The following is a 21,119-nucleotide window of genomic DNA, read 5'->3' as shown; positions in this document are numbered from 1 at the left end:
AAAGTGTGAGTCAACATCTAACTTACAGAGCAGTTACAAGGATTAAATGGAATAATTAAAGATCTTCATGTAATCCCTGGTTCATAGTAAGTCTTAAAGATAGCTATTACTTTATTGTCTTTATACTGTGGTTATTTTCATATTATTAAAATTTTTCTAACACATCAGCGGTTGTTCATATGCTCCTCTAGACTGCAAGCTTCTATAGGGAAGGTTCTGGTTTTTTGTTTTTGTTTTTTTCAGCCTATTCAGTGTAGAGTTTCTCAGGTATGGTTCGAGACCCCTCACATCACTCATGCGCGGCACTTGGTTAAAAGGGACTTTCCAAGTTACCCACAACTATTAAATCAAGGTCTGAAAAAACTGGCCCAGACGTATGGATTTTTAGCAATTACTAAGTAAGCTTTATGTACTGTAATGTTTGAGGGCATGGTACTACAGCGACCCCCAAAATCAACATTAATTGACTAAGTGCACAGAAATAATTGTACTGGGTCAAATAAGTCATTATGCAACCTCATGGGGAATTCACAAGTCACCTTATTATTAGGGACAAAGGCAACCTGTCTATGGCTCACTTGAAATTCAGGGGCTTGGCTGGGCACAGTGGCTCATGCACTTTAGGAAGCCGAGGCAGGCAGATCATGAGGTCAAGAGATTGAAACCATCCTGGCCAACATGGTGAAACCCCATCTCTACGAAAAATACAAAAATTAGCTGGGCATGGTGGCATGCACCTGTAGTCCCAGCTACTTGGGAGGCTGAAGGAGGAGAATTGCTAGAACCCAGGAGGCAGAGATTGCAGTGAGCTGATACTGCGCCACTGAACTCCAGCCCGAGGACAGAGCAAGATTCCATCTCAAAACAAGGCAAAACAAACAAAAAACCCACAAATTTCAGGGGCTTAGGCAAAATCTGGCACATAGTAAATGCTAAATACATATCATTGAATTTGCAAGTGGATATAAGAAAACCGTGTGAGTCCTTAAGCCCACTAGGCTTGTCTCTTAGAAGACAAGATGAGGCAAATCCTTTGCCCATTCCTTGCTCCCAGCCATTCTTGCTAAAACATCTCAGCGTCACTTTCAAAGGGAAGCTGCTTTTGTATAATCAGCCCCTTGGTTGCAGAAGCATCCATTACTTTTGCAGCTTAAAGATCCAAAATAAGAATTTGTCTTTTCCAGTTAAGGAGATTCATCCAATCCAAAAAAAGTATGGGTTTTATTGGTTCTTTTTTAATATTATCAAAGCAATATATGTTTATTGGAAAAAAACTTGGAAGATAAGACAAACATAAGGAATGAAATAAAACATAAGCCACAATTTTTCCATGTATTACTGTTACCATTTGAATGCTGTTATTGCCATCCTATTTCATTAGCATGTGCTTTTTACACAGCTCATAAGTTGCAAGGCTCGGGTAAGCATTGCCTACATCCTAAAAAGGATCCAAAACGTTATTTCCAGCAGCTGCATAATACTGTCGTATGGATATGCCATAATTACCATTTTATTCTCCTATTGGACATGCAGATTATTTCCAAAGTCTCATTAATACAAATAATGCTTTCTTGAACATCCTTATATAGGCCTAATTTGTTTTCATTTGTGATTATTTCCTTATGATAAATTCCTGGAAATAAAATTACTGCATCATCAGGTAAGAACATTTCTAGAGCTCTGGATATATATTTCAAACTGCTTTCCAGAAAGTTTGTAAAAATGTATGTCCCTATGGAGAGTTTGGTAGTGTCTATGAATCCTATTTTCTTATTTTTTCTTCTTTTAATGTGAATCATTTGTCCTTGGCTAAAAGAATCCTAAAAATTTGGGAAGTCAAAAAGACTTCCCAGTTGTTGGTATCCTAACAACAGAAGCCCAGCTGACATGCTTTGATGCCCCGCTTCCTTTGGATTTTTATCTCCCAAAGAACAAGACCAAAGTCCCCAAAGGGGGTCTCCGAGAACCTTTTCAGTCCTCACTCTACCTTCTGCCTGTCCTTGCTTGTAGAAGGGAGAAGCTCTGAAGGTGGACTTTGGTGAAATAATCCAACTGTCATCTTGGCCTTGTTTCCATAAGATATGGTGTCAGCTTTGGGCTGGTTCTTCCAGAATAATATATGAGTACTAGGGCAAGCCATGCAGTCAGCCACAGAGGGCCAGGAGTTTGTGGGTATGGGAATCTCTTCTTCCTGGTGTCCTCTGGAGAAAACAAGACTCTTCCAGTTCTCACAGTTAGTGAGTAAAGATGGATGCAACTTATTTCTCCCATCTAAGTACTAACCAGGCCCAACCCTGCTTAGCTTCTGAGATCAGACAAGATAGGTGTGTTCAGGTGTTCAGGGTGGTAGGGTTGTAGAGGCATGCAATTCATTTCTAATAAAAGTGCCCACCTCTCTTCCTGTTTCCCAATTCTGATTCTTATTCTGCCACCACCTAGAGACCATGTAGGGGCAAAATGACAGGCAGGCATGTGTCTAAGGACATGGATGGAAGCACATGCTGATGGGACTAACTCCAAGAGGAACCAGTAATGCAGAAAACTCAGCTGCTGAGTTAGGCTGCTCTGGACTGAACGTCCCCCTGAGCTAGAGGCCTTGTCTAACCTACTATGGCATTCTTATGTGCAATTCAACTCTTTTGAAGGACATCTCAGCACCAAGGGCTCCATCCACCAGGTTCCAGATAATACAGAGAATAAAAATGCTAACTGAGTTGAAGGCTCAAGATAAGCCAGGTTATGACAGAATCAAACGACTTGCATGGAGCTCGGGACCAAATCTGTTAGTGACCCTGAATATCTGTGCATCCCTCTGCATTTCCCATCTTCCCATGTGGCCAGGGTGGGCCATGTGATGAATGTTGGCCAATAAAATGTGAGAATGTTGCCAGGTTTTAGTTCAGACGTATGTCACTCCTGGGCTGTGGCTAAGAGCGAGGTGACCTCCATAACACTCCCTTGCTCTGCTACAGCAACCATGGAGACTGTGGATCATGGAACATCTTGTTTTGTAAATAAGAAATAAAATTTTATTGTGTTAAGCCACTGAGATCTCAGGGTTTATCTGATATAACAGCTAACTTTAATTATGCTGATTAATATAGAAATATAAAGTCAGTCTGAGGATCTTCTGTTTGGACATGCTGGTTAATAACAAAATTTTTGTCATCTTTTCTACACTCCTAATGGCCTTGATCAAGAGCCCTGTAGGTTCAGACCCTAAAATGGGGTTTGGGTAGCATATTCCAGTTGATGGCCAGGTCTAATATTATTATATAATCTCTAAGAATTGACAAAAGTCATAGATTATGAAGAAATATGGGTGAAGGTAGGAAGTAAAGGGTAATGAATCTCACAGTCCTAGGTTCAAATTTGATTCCACCAATAATCAGCTGTGACTTCAGGAAAATCATTTATCTTCTCAGCCTCAAAGTTTTATAAATCTATAAAATGAGAGTAGTGATACTACCTGCCTCATCATAGATCTGGTGTGAGGATCAAATGAGATCATCCGTAGAAAGCATTTAGCACAATGCTATGTACCATGCTATTTGACAGATGGAGAAACTGAGTCTTAGAAAGCTGAAGGGATCTGGCCATACCACACAGTGAGTTATTTGCAGAACCTGGTTAGAAAGCCAGCCCTGTCTGAACTCCAAAGTTGGCCGTGTCTCCTCTATGCCCTTCTCCTTTCTCTGCAGGGCTTCTTGTTTGTGGAGCGATTCTTTGCAGTGTAAGGGCGTTGTGTGTGGCGTTCATTTGTCTCAGCTGGGGCTCTGCTCTCTGGTCAGGGTTCTAGGCGTCCTGTGGGCCACAGGGAGGGATGTTAGAAGTTGATAGGATTTTACTGTCATTGGAGAGAAGACTGGGGAAACAGCTGAGACAGAGACTGTCTTAGAGCCTGTTCATGTCAGTGAATGAGAAGCTTTGAAACTGTTTCTGAGATCCATTTAAAACAACAGAAAGACACTATTCAGGCAAAAATCCCTCTGCCAAGTACGTCCCATTAAGGCTTCCTTTGTGTAGGCCTAAATAATGGGCTGTGATAGCCTAGGCCGGTGAAAGGGAACAAAATTTCTATGAGAAGTGCAAGATGATGTTTCTCTGAGACAGCCTTTGTTGCATAAGCCGTCATTGAAATATGGGAGGGGAAACATGATAAGCAAATGGTTTCTGGGCACAGAGTTATGTGAAGTGAAGATAAAGAGGCAAGCTTTCTGAACAGCCTCCAGGCAGTGGCTATGAGAAGGATTTTTATAGTGTTGTACAAGGAGGATAGAGATGGAGTGGAGAAAATGTGACTTCTACCCAGTATCCTTTCTCACTGCAAAACTTTTTTCTTTTTTTCTAATTATACTTTAAGTTCTGGGGTACATGTGCAGAACATGCAGGTCTGTTGCATAGGTATACACGTGCCATGGTGGTTTGCTGCATCCATCACCCTGTCATCTACATTAGGTATTTCTCTCAATGCTCTCCCTCCCCTAGCCCCCTACCCTGCAACAGGTCCTAGTGTGTGATGTTCACCTCCCTGTAACCATGTGTTCTCATTGTTCAACTCCCACTTATGAGTGAGAACATGTGGTGGTTGGTTTTCTGTTCCTGTGTTAGTTTGCTGAGAATGATGGCTTTCAGCTTCATCCATGTTTGTGCAAAGGACTTGAACTCATCCGTTTTTATGGCTGCATAGTATTCCATGGTGTATATGTGCCACATTTGCTTACTTGAAAACTTTCTAAGCAACATCATTAATGCCTTCAGCTCAGCATTTTTCCTCTGCATCATTGTCATCATCGTCATGGTCATGGATACTATTTTTGAAGCATTTATCACATGCTGGGACTTTACATCCACAATCTCATGTTATTATTGTAAGAGTCATGTTGGTGTTACCTTTATTTTTATTTGATAGATAGGGAAACTAAAGCTCCACGGAGCTAAGGAAATTACCATTAGTCATATGGTATGTAGTAAAGAGTTCCACCTTACCTGGGCCAGGCATGGTGGCTCACACTTGCAATCCCAGCACTTTGGGAGGCCAACGTGGGAGGATTGCTTGAGCCCAGGAGTTTGAGACCACTCAGGGCAATATAGTGAGACCTTGTCTTTATTTATTTATTTATTTATTTATTTTTTGAGACAGATCCTCAGTCTTTCACACAGGCTGGAGTGCAGTGGCACAATCTCAGCTCACTGCAACCTCCGCCTCCTGGGTTCAAGTGATTCTCCTGCCTCAGACCCCTGAGTAGCTGGGATTATAGGCACCCACCACCATGCCCAGATAATTTTTGTATTTTTAGTGGAGATGAGACTTCACCCTGTTGGCCAAGCTGATCTTGAACTCCCAACCTCAGGTGATTGCCCACCTTGGCCTCCCAAAGTGCTGGGATTACAGGCATGAACCACCATGCCTGACTGTCTCTATTTTTTTTTATAATTAAAATTTTGGAGGCCAAGGTGGGTGGATTACTTGAGTCCAGGAGTTTGAGACCAGCCTGGGCTACCTGGAGAAACTCCATCTCAACAGAAAATACAAAAATTAGCAGGGCATGGTGGCATAAATCTGTAGTCCCAACTACTCAGAAGGCTGAGGTGGGAGGATTGCTTGAGCTAGATTCTACTGGTTCTAGCCTGGCACCAATTCATAGACATAGGGAACCACATTTGCTTGTGAAATCCCTTTTTTTCCATTGTGGAAAAGGCAATATTTTTTTCCAGTCAGGCATCCACTTTTTATATGTGATAAATCCCCCAAATGCCTTCAGTATCTACTAGACTGTGTTCTCCTGGGGAATAGGGAGAGTATCTTTTTATCTCTGCATCCTTCACATTCAACACAGGAACTAGCCCATATCAGATAGTCAAATGTTTGTTGAATAAATTAGTTAACATATTTCTGGCTATGACACATTCATAATTAGATACAATGCCTATGGCAAATGATTAGGACAAAATAATACCTCCTGCTCCAGTGTCTTGAAACTTGCTGTATAAAGTTGCCCTACTGAGAAGCAGCTGAATCACAGATTAGCCCCTGCAATTATAGATGCCTGTCCTTCTGACATACTTACAATTGTATGTTCATATTGGAAACCACAGTTGTGACCTTGGTTACTGGCATTTTAGTACATATGATGTATCTCCCCTAATCAGCAGACATGTTGGCCTCTGGCTATATGTCAGTCTCTGTTTATCTGATGGTCAACTCTGTCTTTGAGATGTCCCTCCATATCATATCTTCCACAGAAAATTCTCTATATGTCAGATCACCTATACTTTAAGTAAAATCCATTCCAAACCTACCCTTCAAAACCATGGAGACGTGGTAAAAACCATGTCTCCATGTTTGTGTGAAGAGAGGCTAACAGTAAAGAGAAACAAAACCAAACCTTAATTTACCTAAATGTATACATGGCATCCCATGCTGGAATTAGTCCATCCCAATGGCAGAGCATCAAGAGGACTTGGTCTGTTCTGATATGGAGGAAGGGAAGGCCTTGGACCAAGAAAAGCAAGACACATAAATGACTATTATTCTCAAAATCTGGACTAGGTACTCTGTGTGGCATTCCATTTCTTTCACAGATGACCCTTCAAGGAAGGGCCTTTACATACACCATTTCCTTAACTTGGAATGCTTTCTACTTGGATAACTCTTAATCATCCTTAGGATCTTAACTCATTCTCCAGACCTGATCAAGCCTTCCTATTATGCATTCTTAAGGCATGATGTGATTTCCATCTTTGGGACTTAGCTCAGTTATAATTTTAGTTGCTCGGTAGTGTGATTCTTCTTCCTCTTCTTCCTAACTCTACTATCGTGAGCAAAGGAGGTCTTTCAAATAGGGCAAGGATTGTATTTAGTCACCACCAAATCTCTATAGAGCAGAGCACTGACACCTGGTAGTTTTTAATAAGCCAATGCTGGAAATAAAGTGATCCCTAAAGTTGCAGATAAGGCTCAGAGAACACAAATGACTTTTCCAAGGTTGCATAGACAGGAAGCAGTAAAGCTGGGACTGATGTCCTCTTGACTCAAATGTCTACACTCTCTTCTCTGGGCATCCTTGTCTCCTACTGAAAGAACTGGATATGCTCAGAGCAGCTTCCAGAGGACCCTTGCCAGGAGCAGTTACCATTTGACTGAAAGTGAGGCGGGAGCTGAAAAGAACTGATGAAAGGTCATTTATTACCCACTGGGTTTCAGAGGGAGACTTGCTTTATGAGGTTATTTTACAGGGACCAAGGATTTTGATCCTTACATTGAGGAAGGTGTCACACAGGATAATGCTGCTTTATGAACTACACCTTTGGGGAGATAGAGAGTGTGGGAGAGAGGTTTTAAATGGGGTCAGAAGAGGGCATTACAAATGACATTCTACTGAAATCTGAGCTCTGACTACTGCACCTTCATTTCCAGAAGGAAGAAAAGCTATTATTCGGCTTGGCAAAACTCATTTCATTTTCTGAAGGCAATGGGATATCATGAAAAACACAAGGGCTTTGAAGGCAGAAAGGCCTGGGATTTGGTCTCACATGGGCTGCTTACAAGCTGTGTGACTTTTGGAAAACTGTGTAAACTCTCTGTGCGTCAGCCTCCTTGTTGGCAAGTATGAGAATAATAACGCCTTCCATTCATGGTGTTGGGGAATATTTAATGAGACAGTGAATTTAAAATTACCCAGTAGGGTGCCTATCACAGGGCAGATACTCAGGAAATTTTGGTTCTCATCCAGTAAAATGTAGTCATTCTATTGTTAAAATGGGGGCAGACAACAGGGTTATGTGGAAAGAGGATAGGAAGCAGAGACAAGTGACCTTTAGAGTCCCATCTAAAGATGGATCCTTGATTTTCCTTCATGTTTGTTGAGTGTCTCTCAATATTAACCTGCACCAAGGTTGATGGGTACAATTGTTTGACATTGAAATGTGAACAAATTGGAATCTTGGTCATGAAACACTTTACAGGACTTTTTCATGATGAAGATAAGGGATATCTTCAGACCTTTAGTAGGGGATTACAGATAATCTAATCATACAATCCATTTATTCATTCATTCAGCATGGATGATACTAACAGCTAACATGTTGTGGATAAATACTTACCATGAGCAAGATCCTGATGCATGTCCTCATTTAATCTGCTAGACCAAAAATGTACATCTGTTATCCCTGTTGTACAGGTGAGAGAACTGAGGCTCAGAAAGGCTAGGTAGCTTGCCCAAGATCACACAGCTGGTAAGTGATGGCCCTAGGATTTGAATCAGGCAGTACAACTGTAGCTTTTGTTGGAAGGATACTAAGCTATGCCATGCCCAGTTTCCTCCTCCACTGAAGCCCAGATATCGGTGATATTCTCATCTGAGCACTGTAATTATTCATGAGAGCAGCTAAGATAAATTGCTCTTTGAAAAGCAATTAGTTGAGGGTCTGCACTGAAGTTCACAAATAGTAGAGGAGATGAAAGTGGAAAAATATAAACATAATATAACATGATATGTGCTAAAGAAAAGAGCATGCATGAAATGCCCCAGAGTGGGAGTTAGGGGACGCTTCGTGTAGCCCTGAAACTTAAGCTGTCTCTATTTTTACTTCTTAACAAAATGTTTTAATAAATAAATATGAGTACACATAAAATAACTTCAAAAGAAACTTTTCTAGGTGTGGCTATGTAGAATTTCATTTTATGATGATTTATGTAATTCTGTGTAATAATCAGTCTCTGGGCAATGGGAAGATGTAAATGGAATGATCTAATAAGACTAGAGGATGATTTATGGATTTCAGATAATGTTCTTGGACTGAGCTTGATCATGAAGAATCAGGAATATTTCAGTTAGGAGAAGAGGAGATGGACGCTCCTGTTCCTAGCGATACAATCTCCTACATGGAAGATAGTGTTTAAGGCTCTGGCTACAATGTACTTTGGGTTTAGTGAAACCCTGAATGCCTTATCTGTTGGACAGTCGAGGCTGGGGCTTGCACCGGACATCCTTAAATGAGAAAATCCTGCGGAGGTAATTTTTGTAAGTGACCGGGATTGTAGTCCATGGCCTTCAATGCTGTGGCCTTTGCTTCTAGATGTCACAGTGGCCAGAATACCCCCCTCCTATTGCTGCCCTAGGGTAGCTTCAAATTATACAAAGAACACTTGCCAGGTATAGGAGGCCCTAGGTTATCTCCCATGCTGTAGGGATGAGATGTTCTAAACTGAGACACAAAAGCTTTAACAAAGTTGAATAAGCACAAAAATTATAGCAACTTCTTAATTCCACCCCCTTCTGTTACCATAGAACACAGAGAATAAGGGGACAAATTTCTGACGACCTCTTCTTGTCCAGTGGCTTTTTCTCACCCTGTGATATTTTTCAAGATTAGAATGTCTGAAGAGGTGCATTGACTGAAATTTACAAATCAGTGGATTGGGTCTTTTCAGAATACCTGTCATAGCAGAGGACTCTAAAACAATTTGGGCAGTAGGAAGAACAAAAGAAATCTACCAGAGGAAGGCACAGGCATTCAATATATCAGGCTTGCCAAAGATTGGGGGACTCTGGGGGATTTGAGGTTTTCTGTCTGAGTTTATGTCTAATTCTGTTTTAATGACATGTCTCTGTATGTTTAGCTATCTTTGAATTTGTTTATTGTTTCTTTCCCCTGGAAAGTTGTGCTACACTTGAGTGTCCCTCCACTCAAAGCCAGGGAGAAGAGCAGGTTTGGTAGGAAGCAGAGGCACAGTTACAGCGGGTGTGGCAGATTGCTGCCCATTTGTACTCCGAGGCTGACGCTCAAAGACGCTGGTTTGTTCTTAAAAGTTAAACCCCTCCTCAGCTTGTCCAGATGCTGCCCTGTTATAGCTGTGCCTTTATTAAACACAGGCAGCAGGCAGGCAGAAGAAAATCCAAGTCATAAAATGCAAGGATGCACACACTTCTCATAAAGTTGCTCTTCAGACAAATTTATTTTTTAAATACAGGAAAGAATGATCACATTTTTACATGACAGCATGCTGTCAAGGCCTGGGTGCTGGAATGATATAAGGGATAGAGAAGACACAAGCCCAACCCTCCAAGGAGCTTTTCTGTCTATATCCTTCAAAAGTCTGCAAACTGTTCATGTTATTGCTAAAAAAGCCAACATTTATTACTTACTATATTCCAACCCCCTACTATGCATATTCTTAGTGAATCCTCAACATAGCCCTAAAAGGTTGGTACTGTTACTATCTCCATTTATAGACAGGGAAGCTGAATGTCTTACCCAAGTTCTCACATCTCTCAAATAATGATCGTAGGCTGCTAATCACTCTACTAATTACTATCTAGGATGTGGTGAGTAGTGGGAACACAGAATACCCAAATCCTGCTCCAAAACACTAAGCCCCTGGTGATTCTTTTAGGTACTCAACAGTCTCCTCAGGCAATTACAACCAGAGCACATGGCTTAGCCCAAAAGCTTTTGAGGCTCTCCCGGCCATCACCACCCTGAAGCCAGAGTCTTGCCTCTGTCAATTTCTGCAGAATGAAATGGTCATGAGAAGAAAGTCAGCAAAGATGAGGTGGAAGATCCTGATTCTGAAAACCCTCCCAGGATCCTGGGGTGTAGGAATAGGGGATACGAAAACAGGCAAGACACAGCCCCCCTCTGAAAAGTTATTACCTCCTTTGTTAAACTAGGAGGTTGGAAAAAAGATAATTGTTATTAAGAGGCAGTGCAATACAATAGTTAAGAACCTCAGTTCTGGGGTGAGTTGCCTACTTTCAAATCTGATCTCAAGCATATTAGCTCTGTGGCTTTTGGAAAAGTTTCTTGACTTGTTATACGTGTTTTCTTACCTTTAAAATACAGGATTAATAAAATGCCTGTTTCATGGGGATGGTTTTAAGATTTAAATGAGATGCTAAAGCATTACAGTCCTGACGTTGCATGTGCTGGATGTGTGTCTGAGTACTGACTTTACATAAAGATGAATCTCAAACGCAATTGCCTTGGGCACCACTTAGAAAAAAGTTCCAAGCAGTTGCAGTAAGTGGTAGGAGAGATGCATTTGCCACTCAAGGAGAAGGAAAAGGGCAAGATCTTTAAGAAATTAAAATTGGGAGTGCGACATTCAAAAGGTCAGGGCAGGAGGTCCACAGTTGCCTCACTACCCACCCACGCGGCACAGACAGGGTCTCTGGTGTGGACACCACTGTGCCCCACTGGGTGGAAAGATTGAAAGCAGCCAAATAATTCAGGACACCAACTCCAGTTTCTCAGAGGAAGAAATGATGCTTTGTAGGGCAACTGTCCAAAGAGGTGTTGTCCCCAAATAGCTAAGAAGCAGCAGCATGCCCAGGAAAGGTGATGACAGAGCCTGAAGGATTCTATCCAATCTGAGGATGAGATGCTGTCGTTTCTCAGGATTAACTTCATGACTATGCTAAACTCTTCATAAATACACAATCTCACTGAATCCTCCATCCCATGAAGGAGACACTTAAAATCCCCACTGTAGGGATGAAGAAACCAAGGCACAGAGAGTTTTTTTTTTTTTTAATTGCCTGATGCTACACATCCAGAAAGACAAATCCACAGCGTCTGACCCCAGAGCTTAGGTAATAGGAACAACATTACATTGAAGCAGCTTGCAGAAAATCATGCAATGAAAGAAGAGAATGGGCTGGGCACGGTGGCTCACACCTGTAATCCCAGCACTTTGGAAGGCTGAAGGGGGTGGATCACAAGGTCAGGAGACCAAGACCATGCTGGCTAACATGGTGAAACCCTGTCTACAAAAAAAAAAAAAATTAGCCAGGCGTGGTGGCGCACACCTGTAGTCCCAGCTACTCAGGAAGCTGAGGTAGGAGAATCGCTGAACCCGGGAGGCAGAGGTTGCAGTGAACCAAGACCACACCACTGCACTCCAATTTGGGTGACAGAGCTAGATTCCATCTCAAAAAAAAATGAATATATGAATACATACATTCCATGCAAATGAATGGATGGATTCATGAGAAAATTGAGGTGGAGGAGAAATAAAAAAAAATTGAAAGCCATTGGGTAAACTTAATTTGTCAGATTTGTGGCCACTGACTATGGGATATAATGATTTGAGAAAGGCTATGAGTTAAATTCAGCTCCTTAGCGGCCAGGGTAGACCAAAACAGCAACAACAACAACCAGATCTCAGTGCCATGAAATAAGACCCAGTTATGTGCCAGAAAGGCCTAGACCACTTTGCTTGGTTTGTTTGTTTCCCAAAAGAAAACTTTAAGGGCCTTTGTGAGGGAAGAAGGTTTTTTTTTTTTTGTAGTTGAAAGGAATAATTACCTACTGTGATTCCAATCAATTTTATTTTAGACCTGATTATATAAACACATTGATAAGTACAGAATATAATTATGTAGCCAACAAAGCATCCTTCCTCTTTCCCCTTCCTACGCCCAAAAAGCCCAGTATCTGGGAATAATGGTAGAAAAATCTCATTACCTTTTAATTTAATGGTTCTTTTAAACATTTACAATCAATTTTAACATCTACTCTTTATAATAATAATAGAATTTATTTAGCACCTAATAAATGTCAAGCCCACGTGTATCACTAACATGACCTAATGTGATTTTAACAATAGCCCTGATGTGGTAAATATTATAATTTGCATCTTTGCAGATGAAACAGGTTCAGAGAATTAGCAATCTGGAAGTGGAGGCAGAACCAAGACTCAGGTCAGCTGGACTTCAGAGCCACACCCTGTCCATCACAACACATTTCTTTAAGCCTATAGTTTTCAACCTTGTCAGCCTAATATAACCTCTCTAAGGGGCTCTGAAAAATAACCAATGTTTGGGCCCCTTTTCAGACCAAATGAATCAGAATCAGTGGGAAAGAAGCATAGCTGGTCACCTGGCACTTTTAAAACTCATTGCTCGATCTTTCTTTCCCTTTCTTTCTTAAAAGGAGAACGTGAGATTTGGAGCACATCTCTCTGTTTCTCTCTCTCTCTTTCTCTCTGTTTCTCTCTCTCTCCCTCCCCCCCGTCTCCTCTCTCCTCTCTCCTCTCTCCTCTCTCTTCTCTCCTCTCTCCTCTCTCCCCTCTCTCCTCTCTCTCCTCTCTCCTCTCTCCCCTCTCTCCTCTCTCTCCTCTCTCCTCTCTCCTCTCTCTCCTCTCTCTCCTCTCTCCTCTCTTTCTTTCTTTGAGTCTTGCTCTGTCACCCAGGCTGGCGTGCAGTGGCATGATCTTGGCTCCCTGCAACCTCAGCCTCCCATCCAAGTGATTCTCCTGACTACAGGTGCCCACCACCAGGCCTGGCTAATTTATATATTTTAGTAGAGACAGTTTCACCGTGTTGACCTGGCTGGTCTGAAACTCCTGATCTCAAATGATCCACCCACCTTGGCCTTCCATGATTTTTCTTTTTAATCAAGGTAAAACTCCCCCAACATAAAATTAATCAATTTAAAAATGAATAGTTCAATGGCATTTAGTACATTTACAGTGTTGTGTAACCACCACCCCTGCCTAGACATTCCAAAACATTTTCACCACTTCCAAAGAAGACACTATATCCATTAAACAGTCATCTCCCCTTCCTTGCTCCCCTGAGTCCCTGGAAACTACCAATCTACTTCCTGTCTCTAGGAATTTATTTGTTCTGTACATTTCATATAAATGGAATCCTTCCACAGGTGGCTTTTGTGCCTTTTTCTTTCACTTAGCATTTTGTTTTTGAGGTTTATCCACATTGTACATGAATCAGTACTTTATTCTTTTTTTATTGATGGACAGTGCAATATGTCTTGAGAATTGCCAGTGAATGATAACTCTCATAACTGCCACACGAAGTTGCGGGGGATTGCAGATCTGTATTTACGTTTTAACAGTGAGAGACTCAGAGCACGGGACATGCTCCAAATTTCACAAAATCTGGCCTCCTCTTTCTCTAGGCCCACAGTATTATCACCACATAATCCTTCCTTAGCCACACTTAACAAACTTTTCCTATAATTTGGGAGTTTTTCTTCCCTCTATTTTTGTTTCAGTAACATTCACATAAAGCTCAGACAGACTCTCCAGGGTCTTAGCAATGCATGTGTTGGGGATGAGATGGGCTAGACATTTTTTCTTTTTCTTTTTCTGGAGATGGTGTCTTGTTCTGTTGCCCAGGCTGGCCTCAAACTCCTAGCCTCAAAAATCATCCTCCTCTTCAGCTTCCTAAGTAGCTAGGGCTACAAGCTGCACTGACTTTTTTTTTTTTTTTTTTTTTTAAGAGACAGAGTCTTGCCCTGTTGCCCAGGCTGGAGTGCAGTGCTGCAGTGTCAGCTCACTGCAACCTCTGCCTCCCAGATTCAAATGATTCTCCTGCCTCAGTGTCTCAAGTAGCTGGGATTACAGGAGTGTGCCACCACGCCAAGCTATTTTTTTGTATTTTCAGTAGAGACGGGGTTTCACCATGTTGGCCAGGCTGGTCTAGAACTCTGGACCTCAAATGATCCACTGCTCGGCCTCCCAAAGTGCTGGGATTACAGGTGTGAGCCACTGTGCCCAGTCAGCACTGACTTTTTGACCCTTTTTATTTTTGACCCTTAGCAGCCACTTAAGACCCACTTAAGAAGACTGAAAAGCTCTTGAGCATGAATGCCCCTCTTTCTTCAGGAAGCTCAAACCCCACCATTTCTTCATTCATTAATTTTGCAACACTTACGAAGTGACTCCTTTCGTGTTCTAGGAACTACATGACAATCTAAAGATAAAGAGGTGAACAAGATAAACATGTACCCTGATTTGGGGAGTCAGCTGTCTAGTAGAGAAAGTCAGAAATCAAGCAAGAGGTGTAACCGATAGTTAATAGTTTACAAGAGAGAGGAATGCCACAAAAGAGATGCATGGATCAGTGAGAATTTAATAAAGGACGGGCCTTGACCCTGCCAAGGGTATGGGGCAGGGCTTCTCCATTGTCAATGTGTGCATGCCTCTCCAGGGATTTGTTAACATGCAGATTCTGACTCAAAAGGTCTGGGCTGGGATGAGATGCTGCAATTATAACACGCTTGGAGATGATGCTGATATTGTTCGTCTGTGAATCATGCCTTCAAGAAGTGAGGTGTGAGCTGTGGCCTGAGGGATATATAATAGTTAAGCAGGGATGTTCTCTCCTCCTAAATAGGTTTGTTCATTGTTGCTTTGGACAAGAAGAGGCATTCTTTGACCCTTCAGCCCTAGATCCTAGCCTGACAGATGATGGAGGCATGGTTAGATGGAGAAATGGTTACAGGATGGTCAGGCAGGAGACAAATAGGCTGTCCACCTTTTTACAAATATTTCAGAAAGCAATTGTGTTAGGAGGCTCTGGAGTTAGGAAACATGTGAAGCCTGAAACCACCAGCCTTTAGAGAATTTCTGGTTCCATTCTTGTATTTTAAAACTAGAACCTGGGAGTCTGCATAACCCTTGATATTTATTAACATTTATTGCTTACCTGTTGTGTGGGAAGTCCTACACCATGTACATTGTTTGCATTAACTTGTGCAATTCTCAAAACAACCCATAGTAATTGACGTTAACATCTGCAGGTTATAAAGGGGAAATGTAAGCAAAGATTTGTCCATTGCCACACAGGTGGTAAGTGATAGAGCTGGGATTTGAACCCCCACCTCCAGACTGCCTAACTCCAAAGCTGCACTCTTTGCATGGCATCTGCTGACCTGATTCTTTATTCATTCATCTGCTTAATTTTCTTAAAATTAAGCTTTAACTTTTGCTAAAATAGAGACAGGCAAATGAGGGGCTGGTGATTCTCCACCCTAATGACTGTTTATGTTTGTCTGGTGTCCAGTCACTCACTGGACACAGTCTTGAGCCTGTCAACTGGGCCCCATCTCTGCTGCCAATCTCCTGGTCCAAATGACCATCCTCTTTCACCCAAACAACAGCAACATTCTCCAACTGATCTTTCAGCCCTGAGGTCTGCTCCCTGCCTTCACCTTGCATCTTGCATAGAGGCCAGAGTGATCTTTCTAACGTGAATATGACCGTGTTATGCCCTTGGTGACCTCTCCGACAGCTCCTTGTGTCCTCAGGATAAAGTCTCCACTCCACAGCATGGTACACAACCGCCCTCTCCAGCCTGATCTCATTTTTCAGCATTTTCTACCTCTCATTCTACATTGCAGCCAGGCAGAAACTTCTGGAGTCCTGCCTCTCCAAGCCCCTTCTGGCCCCAGGACTCAGCCGTGTGGTGTTCCCTCTGCCCAGCACACACCCTGCCTCCTTCCCGTGTCTGGCTTCTGCTGTTCCCCTCATCTCAGCTGAGCTATCATTCCTTCTTGGTGGTCTTGCCTGGACCCTTAATATTAAGTCAGTGGCTATTCTCAGGGTTCCCACTTCCCCATTTGCTGTACTATTTATACTCTGTCGTAATCATCTATGCTCATGCCCAGCTCTTCCTCTAGAAACTAACCTCCATAGGAACAGTGCAGTGTCTTTGTCTTTCTAGTATTTCATTCCCAAACACCTGTGCACTTAGTAGGCACTCGGAAAATATTTGCTGAATTGATGTACCAGATAATTAGGAGGCTAATTTGGGTGGAGGATCTAAATTATCCAATTATCTAAAAAGGAAATAAATATTTAGGGGAAGCTTACATCATCTATTTCTGCTATGTAAAAGAAATCTTTTCCCTGAAATATAGTTTTATTTTCCTCTATGCTATAAGGATTTAGCCCCACAAACTCTGAAATGCATGGAAACCACCAGATGGTCAAAGAAACGCATTAAAAATTCTGATGTTCAGGCACTACCCACTGGGATTCTAATTCAGCAAGTGTGAGGTGAGACCCAGGAATCTGTATTTATGAAGATCTCCATGGGGGACCTTGATATACACACCCAAGTTGGAATACCACTGAAATATATATAAAGCCTAGCCTATTGCTTGGCACAAAGTAGGAACTCTAAAAATGTTTGTTCTACTCACTCATTTCCCGACCAGATGAGAGCAGGCCTGATGTCTCCTAATTCCTTTCTTCTAGGGTCACATATTTTCTACCTGTTAAATGACAAATGTGAAGTAGGCCCCAGAGCTGAAACTCCATCCGTCCCTGAGCCCACTCAGGAACAGAAAGGCATCTCAAGCCCGTCATACTATAGGACCTACAATCCTTCCCGCCTGTTAACAATATTATAGAGGCAGCTGGCCCACCATGTTAGTATGACAGGTCTATTTTCATATGGAAAAGAAAATTATAGAGAGGCATAAACATTTGCCAACCAGAGAGATGTTATTATAGCTGCAAATTGCATTCATATGTTTGGTAATACTAGAGTTAATGCATTTCCGAGAGTTCTTCAGCAAGTGAGCCCATCTGAGAAAAACCTTTCTTTTCTGTTTTTATAAAAAAAGGTGTTACCCAGCAGCTCCAATCCAGCAGGCTGGTTACTGGCTGCAGTGGGGAATCCCAAGTCTGCAGGATAGAGGGCAATATTCCTCTGCTGAAAGAGGGCAGTATTCCCTCTGATTTAGTTAAATGTAGGACCGGCAGGGAAGGTCCTTACTCCCACACTCTGAAGCTTTGAAGGAATATTAAAGAGAAGAAGGTATTTACTATTAACTGAGCATTTACTGTGTACCAAACACTCTGCCAAGCACATTGCACTTGCATCTCACTTTACCTTCCCTGCACCTCATAGAGTGGTATTATTATCTCCTTTTTAGAGATAAGAAAACTGAGGCACAGAAAGTTCAGGGATGTTGGTTGAAATCTAGCAGCTCAGAAGCCCAAGAGGTGAGATTTAAGCTCATGCCATCCAACCTCCAAACCCAAAATCTCAACCACCGAAGTCTTCGTGTGAAACTTAAACAGTCCTATATCATAGTACCCATTCTATAGATGTGTAATTTGTATCAAAAAGTCTCTTGCCTAAGAGGCAGAACCAGGGTTCGAACCAGTTTGTTAAGTGCTTGTCCAACCAGTCAGTCAATGCATCTTGTTGAAATGCTACTCCATGGCAGGCTCTGAGCTCAGCAGTGAGAAACATGGCAGACACCATCTCAGTCCTTGGAAATTTTAACCTTTGTGATGCTCTGGTACTCCCTCTGGCATGAAAAACCCTTTGCTATTTATGGCCGTTGTACCTTGTGTCCCCTCCTATGGCCTATCATGACCCCCATCCCTTGGCCGTCTGGAATACCTTGCCCTGGCCCAAATCCAGAGTCTGATCCAAATAGTCCTCTGCCACCCACCTTTAGAGACTGCTGCCAATACATGAATCCACAAAATCAAATGATGGTCAGCATATTCGTCAGCTTGGGTTGCCATAACAAAATATCAGATTGAGTGGCTTCAACAACAGAAATTTCTTTTGTCACAGTTCTGGAGGCTGGAAGTTCAAAATCAAAGTACCAGCAAATTCAGCTCCTGGTGAAGGCTCCTGGTGCAGTCATCTCCTCAATGTGTCCTCACAAGGCTGAGAGACAGAGCTTGGGTGTCTCTTCCTTTCATTATAAGGATGCCAGTCCTATGGATGAGGACCCCACCATTATAACCTCCTTTAACCTTAACTGTGTCCTTAAAGGCCCTGTCTCCAAATATAGTCCATAAGGGATTACGTTCAACATGAATTTGGAGAGAACAGAATTCAGTCCCTAACAGTCAACTATAATTCCCACCCTCAAAATCTCCTTTAACTTTAATTATGTCCTTAAAGGCCCAATCTCAGTTCACAGGGGATATGTTCAACATTAATTTTGGGAGACAGAATTTGGTCTACAACAGTCAGCTACATTTCCCACATTGTGAAAACCACTAAACTTAAGAAGCAGAAGATTCTGAGTCATTCCATCCACACTTTGCATTTGCAGATGGGAAAACTGAGGCCCAGACTAGGAGAATACCTTATCCAGGGCCAAAAATCCAGGGAGGGCCAGACCTAAGCCAAGAACCAGAGCCAAACTTTGGTTGTACATCTAACAGACCATACAACTTTGTCCAAATGACCTAGCCATTCTAAACTACAGTTTTCTGACCTGTGAGGTTGGGGAATCAGAGAAGTCTCTGACAGAAACGTTAAGGGGGGGATTAAATGAGATCGTGCATGGAGCATCCTGGGATACCCACATGGACAATGCTGCTCTCCCCTTTGGGATGAGGGCTCAGTCCGTCCATATCTACATCTTTGGCTGCATCCTGATAGTGAAAGCAGAAACTGACATCCCCGTTTCTCAGCTGTTTCTTTTTATTTGTGGTCAGGAAGCCCATGCCCTCTGCCTCCTTCTCAAGAGAAGCTCTTACGATGTGCAGTTTCTCTTACCCCAGCCTTTGGAATGATGACTTTCATTTTTATTAGTTAGTGAACTGGGTCTCCATCTTCTTTACTGATGAGAAAGAAAAGAACAGGAGAAACAGTCCCAGGCAGATCTGAAAATCTGCATTCTGCAACTTTGCTGTGCAGCCTTGCTTGCGTTCTCTGAGCTCTAGTCTACAGCTGTTAAATGAGAAATTTTGAATGCATGGTCATGAAGAGTCCTTTAACTCATGGCACTATCAATGCAGAGTGAGATAGAAGGTTTGCAAAATAGTAAAGTTCCACGTGAACTTTTTTTTGTTGTTTGTGCTAACAGTGTGGAATGGATTATGCCGGCGGGGACTTTTGCATGTGATTGTGAATTCCTTTGGAGCTATGCTCTCATGACATGTACCTTAGTTCCCCCATGCCTGGCATATATCACTTTCATTATTTTTATTTTTATTTTGTTTTTTACTTTTTTTTTTTTTTGAGATGAAATCTCACTCTGTCACCCAGGCTGGAACGCAGTGGTGCAATCTGAGCTCACTGCAACCCCCACCTCTCCGGTTCAAACGATTCTCCTGCCTCAGCCTCCAGAGTAGCTGGGATTACAGGTGCCCAACACCACACTGGATTTTTTTTTAGTACAAACGGGGTTTCGACATGTTAGCCAGGCTGATCTTAAATTCCTGACCTCAGGTCATCCACCCACCTTGGCCTCCCAAAGTGCTGGGATTGCACGAATGAGCCACTGCATCCAGCCTCTTTTATTATTTTTAAATTGACTTCTGTACTTATTTATTTACTGGTATATTGGGTTAAATAGTGCCCCCCCCCACCCTGTCTGAACCTCAGAATGTAACTTTTATTGGAATGAGGACCTTTGCAGGTATAATTAAGAACTTTGATAAGAGATTACCCTAGATTAGGGTGGGCCCCAAATCCAATAATGGGGACATTATGACAAATGTGAGACAAATATGATGAGGACACATGGAGTAGAAGGCTGTACGAAGACAGAGGCAGAGACTGGAGTGAGGCAGCTACAAGCCCAGGAATGCCAAGGATTGCTGACAGCCACCGGACACTGGGAAAGAGACATGAATTCTTTCTCAGAACCTCTAGAAATAACCAACCCATCCTTCACCTTGATTTTAGACTTCTGACCTCCAGAATTGTGAAGGAATAATACTGTCATTTTAAGCGACCCTAGTTAGTGGTAATTTGTTACAGAAGTCCTTGGAAACTGATACACTTGGCTTGTTCCAAGGTCTTTATAGGGGTCATATAATACAAGATAAAAATACATTTAAGAAAAAAGGCCCTATAGATTAGTACAAAACAGGTAAGCACCACTTTCATAGACAAAACGGAAACTATGCTAGAAATGGATGGCACATTCGGGTTCTGAGCTGCTGGCAGCAGTTGCGAAAAGAGAATCCAACATCTTATACGATCCACTGTGTGTTTGTTTCTTATGAAATAAACATGTTGCATAGCATGAGCACTGAGACCCTTAGTTGGGGGAAGTTGTTCTTTAAAGAAAGAAAGGGTCAGTAGCAGTCTCTCAAATGTATTCTTAATTAAAGTTCTTAGCAAATATTTGTTGGAAGAATTAAGACTTTTTCTTATGGAGGCGACTGTTGCAGAAAGTAGACAAAACCGTCAGGTTTCAAAGAACATAATAGAATTGAAGAAAAACTGACTAGAGTACCCTCAAGATATATTTTAAAAATACATACTATTAAAATGTTAAGCCTCCTGGGGACACACTGTCTTTTGCTTCCTGGTTTCTGCCCTGAGCAAAACCCCCAAGTGGTTATTGTGTACGCACTCTCCCCCAGATGGAGCACC

This window comes from Sapajus apella, unplaced genomic scaffold (assembly GCF_009761245.1).
Source record: "Sapajus apella isolate SASKATOON/1434 unplaced genomic scaffold, GSC_monkey_1.0 scaffold99, whole genome shotgun sequence".
Classification (NCBI taxonomy): domain Eukaryota; kingdom Metazoa; phylum Chordata; class Mammalia; order Primates; family Cebidae; genus Sapajus; species Sapajus apella.
The sequence above is the reverse complement of the archived record's forward strand: the minus strand, read 5'-3'. Positions refer to the sequence as shown.